The sequence below is a fragment of the Salvia hispanica genome, chromosome 3 (genome assembly GCF_023119035.1).
Source record: "Salvia hispanica cultivar TCC Black 2014 chromosome 3, UniMelb_Shisp_WGS_1.0, whole genome shotgun sequence".
Lineage (NCBI taxonomy): Eukaryota > Viridiplantae > Streptophyta > Magnoliopsida > Lamiales > Lamiaceae > Salvia > Salvia hispanica.
This window is the reverse complement of record NC_062967.1, coordinates 13,112,433-13,117,860: the sequence shown is the minus strand read 5'-3', so window position 1 is coordinate 13,117,860 and position 5,428 is coordinate 13,112,433.

Here is a 5,428-nt window from a genome sequence, read left to right as displayed (position 1 = left end):
GGATATTGCCGACATCATGTATGCGTGCATCATCATACGTAACATGATCATCGAGGATGAACACGAAGGCGTCCTCCAAACGTAAACCCAATGACACGGTGTTGCATCATCAGTCACGGAACGGTTCAAGGCGTTCATGGACATACACCAAAAGGAGGCCCATCGAGCACTACAACACGATATGATCGAAGAATTGTGGGCAAATAGAAACCGCGCCCACTGGCCACCGCCCTTGAATTTTTTTACTTTGAATTTTTTTTTCCATTCCTGTACTATTTTTTTTTTTATTAATTTTCGTCGTTGTAATGTTTACTCGTGTTTTAATACAACGAACTTTATTACTATTATTTGTTTTGTCTTATAAATTAAATTAGCTAGCTTTATTATATACAAAAATAAAACAATTAAATTAGTGATGATGTAAAAATGAAATGTTGAGTTAGGGAGAAATAAGGGAGAAATAAGGGAGAAACCATTGGAGAGTTGGGCTAAAAGTTGGCTAAAAACTGGTGATAAATTATGGTGCTGATGTGGCGCTGATGTGGCAGAAATAAGGGAGAAATAAGGGAGTTTTAAGGGAAATCATTGGGAGTGCTCTAATAAAATGTGAGTAAGAATGAGTTAATGGAATATGGGGGTCCACTGCAAAAAATGGTAAAAGTGAAATGGGTAAAATTATGTGGGCGGAGTTAAATGAAATATTGGGTACAATTATGTGAGGCGGAGGGAGTAGTAAAAAAGAAGTGATTCAACTTTCATGAAACAAGGAGTACTATTTAATAAAGAATAGGAATCGAATTGGTACTAGTACTATTTTAAAAAGTAGATACTAGATACCTTTGGAGTGGCCAAATGAGAGGAACCGACCATGGAGCATGTTCGTCCTCGGTGTGTAATTTGTCTGTTTATTTACAATTTTTTTTAATGAGATCTTCGGAGTTTTGCAGGTGAAACAAACATAGAGAGTTTTACTTTAATATCAAATCATTTGTAATAAGAGCATCCCCATCCGTGCTCTTAGCTAAGAGCACGGAAGTGGGCCCGGACCCACTTTTACTCCTTGTAATCACTTAGCTAAGAGCACAACATCCACATCCGTGCTCTTAGCTAAGGACAAGCTCAAAGGTCCCACGTACATTCTATTATTCAATTTAAATACTCCAATTATTAAAAACATTTCTACATTATAAAAATACATTCAAAAATAAAAATTACATAATTAAAATCCTAAAAAATAAAAATTACATAATTAAAATCTTTAAAAATAAAAATACATAATTAAAATCCTAAAAAATAAAAAAATACATAATTAAAATCTTACAAAGATGAGAATATGAGAAAAAAGATGAGAGAATGTAGATGATAAAAAAAAGATGAGAGAATGTGATTTTTTTTTTTTGTTGAAGTGGAGGTATTTATAGATGAAAATGTGAATTTTGGGGAAAAAAATTGAAAAATAAATTAAAAGTGGGTAGAAAACGAATATAATTTTTTGGGAAGTGGAAAAATATTTTTTTTTATTTAAAAACATTTTTTTAAATAAATTTCGAATTTTAAAAAAAATAAAAATAAAAAATCGAATTAGCGTTGGCCAATCAGACGTTGCCACGTATGAGTGCTCAGCGGCACGAACGTGCTCTTAGCTAAGAGCATGTCCGTGCCGCTGGCACGGACGAACGAGCTGCAGCGGCGGACGGACGACGGGTGCTCAGCGGCACGGACGGACGGACGGTGCTAAGAGCACCGCTGCGGATGCTCTAAAACCAAGTAATTATATGACCAACAAAAGTTTATGTATTGGCATTGGTATTTTTTATTTAGTCATACTCGAATATAAGATTGAAACCAGAGTCTAAGATTAAGATGGTTGAATTGACGTGTTCATCAAAAATAAATGATTAAAGAGCCTAATCAATATTCGATTAATAAAGAGATGGGATCATGGGCTAAATCTATTCAAGTTTACTTTCAAAAGATATACACTTACTATGAATCTATGACGTACAAAGTCCAAATACATAATAACACTGCAAATTTTGCAATTTTTTTCCTTTTTGATATTCTTACAAAAATAAAAATATTATCATTAAACGGTTTGATAAACTAATACTATTACAATGCAAATTGACTTGTGATCCTTTCTATCAATGTAGTATTTGGAGGTGGCACACTGATAACCATTCAGCCACTTATGTGCCGAAGCGTATAAAAAGTACTGCTCCTCCGTCCTTAAAAAATAAAAACATTTGAAACGACATGAATTTAATGCACAATTGGTAAATTAGTAAGAGAGAATAATTGGTGAAATGAGAGAGAGAAAAAGAAAAATGGATGATATAAGAGAAGAAGAGAGAAAGTAGTCGAAGTAGTATTAGTGGAATGTGAGAGTCCACATCCTAAAATAGAAAATTTAAAAAGTTTCTTTTTTTTAAAGAATGATTCAAAATAGAAATAATTTCTATTTTTAAAAAAGAGAGTTAAAATACTCTCAATCAATCAATTATATAAATAAAAACGTCGCTCACTATCGTAAATATGAGTAGTAGGAACACAAAGTTGAGTTGCAAGATATAATTATAATTATAATTATAATGTTCAGTCCCAAAATGTTACAAGTACTAATATCAAATGTGGGCATGCAAGCAGTGGCGGATCTAGGATTTTCGGTTTGGGAGTACGATAAATATCTATATCAATTGGGAGATTCAAAATCGATTAATTATTTTTTTTAATATGTCATTGTTTTTTCGATAAAACGCTTCATTATCTTCTATTTGAATGATTTCCTCAGTCTAAAATGGAAATTCTTTTATTTACATACTAGGAATAATTTATTTAAACTTTTGAAAAGTGCATTCTTTTTAATGGCAAAACATCTTTGGGCTTATTTAAGAAAAGTTTCAAGAATTTTAAAAATATAAAAAAATATTAGCATTAGAAACACAAAAAGTAAAAATATGATATGCATTAGAAGAAAATTGAAATTTTGTGCAAAACAATTGAAAAATGATAAAATAAGTAAAATAAAAGTATTAAAAAAGAATTAAAAGTACTCTTAAAAAATTAAATGCATTACATAAAGAAAATTTTTTAAAAATACAAATGCTAAAAGGATTAAGCGTGAGAACAGTGAAAAGATAAGATAATATATTAGTAGAAATTTCAATGTTTTATAAGAAAAAATCAAAGCATTAAATATTTTAATGCACTGGTAGTAATAAAAGGTAAAAAAAAAACGACAAAATTCGGAAATGCCGCCTAGGATGTTTCGAACGCGCGACTTATGCTAGAGTAAACCAGACCATTTACCATTGGGCCACCAGCCTCAATTATTTCCAAGGGAATTCTATATAATGTTATTGTGATATTTTGGGGGTACAACATGTAGATCCGCAAGTGCATGCAAGTACTTTAGTATTACTAGCATTTAATTACATTGACCTATGCCTAAATTATGTTTTCCCGCTGTATTCTTGCCTATGCTGGGCAAAATAAACTAAACGGTTTGTCACGTATTATAGCAGACATTAACCAGATTGATTTATATTAGTGATTTTAAAATAGTTTGATGGGCCAAATATGCAAAGTTATTGATTTGATTATGTGCCCGTACCCGACTTTGCTATTTGGAATTATTAAATGATTATGGTGAATAATCGAAGGACATTTTAATCGGGGACATCTGAAATTTTTATTAGGTGGTTCAAATTTGGCATTTCCAATATTCATCAAAAATATTAAAATAATTCCACATTGGAAATCGTATTGCTTAACAAAAATCTAGTGAATACTGGAGTATATTCAATATTGTATTAAATCGATTAATTTGTATTCCATCCTTTGTTGGGCCCGATTTAAATATAATACTACTATTTATTGTTTAATCATAATAATACTATTTGGGTAAATTAATCTAACATTGCAAACTCAATCATAATAATGACCTCATACGGCCTCAAGCTTTTCACCTTTCCCATTTTAATTGAGATATACTAGGGCTATTTGTGTCCAATTACATTTTTGACTTGAATAGAATAATTTATCATACCAAAAATCCACACATATATGTTACACTATTCATACAAAACTAAATAACTAATTTATTAACTAACATGACAAAACTCTAGCATGCTTCAAAGCAAGTTTTGATACATTCCTATAACGGATTGAACATTTTCATGTTGTCTACTCAATGAAGTGGAGGCATGCTTTCGAGCGGGGATGGGGTCAGTAGACAGTGGCGGAGCTATATGAGAACAAGGGGTACCATTTAGATATATACTCTATTATTAACTCACATACTTGGTCCAATGGTGTTGGTCCCATCTTTCGCAGCAGAACTGATTTTGAGACCCATCAAACGCGCATACATGTTCTTTTGGCATCTTCAACTCTTGTGCTTTGAAGTTTTGTTAATTCAAATAGTAGTTTTTAAATATTCTAATATGGATTCCAAAATAGAAACCCATCTCATGCACATATCTTTATTTTTCTGTTTTACTAAATCTTATGCAATTTTATATTTATCATTCTAATATTCTAATGCATTTAGAACCTACACAATTTACATGTATATTTATTTTTTTTTACTGTTTTTTCAAATCTTTGAAAACATTTTTTATACCTTCATTATTTTAGCTTTTTAAAAATGTTCTAATGCATTTTAAACCTACTGAATTCACACATATATTCTATGTTATGACATAATTGATATAATTAGTACATTCGGAACAAGAAGTGTTTATTTTGACATCTTGGTACATGAGTTAGAAGATGGTGTGTATTTTTAGATTTTTATTTAAATTCTTGCTCAATACCTTCAGTAGTTTAAGCAATTTGTTTTACTGCGTCACAATTAAAAGATGTAACAGTGAGGTCCATGCGTTTTGGTTGTCACTTTTTTTCTTTTCTTGTATCCAAAATTGGATCGACTTGCGCATTCTTTTTTCTCAATTATTAGGTTGTCCCTAGTTATGAACAATAAGTTGTTATGATGCCATCACATTTTCTTTCGCAAAAGGTAATTTAATTAGTTATTGTTAATTTGTTTACTCCATGCATTTCATATTTTTCTTCCGCATTCAAAGACACTACCAGAAAGCCTAGCCAACTTCCATCCAAATCCAGATATCTTGGATTAATTGCTCGTTAATTATTATTTTTAATAAGCCAACCTCCCTGAATAAGACCATTTTCTTGAAATCACCTTCTTAGTATAAGGATTAATGGGATATGATGGGAAGCTCATTCAAGTTATTAAAAAAATTAACATATGAATATACTCTAATTTGATCTTTTTCTTTTTAAAAAAAATACAAAGTGACATGAATATTGCAAAGTTTGGATTAAAAATATACACTAATTTCATCATCTTCATGCGCTATATTTTAAAACAGAAGGATGTAATACAAAATTTAAAATATTTAAG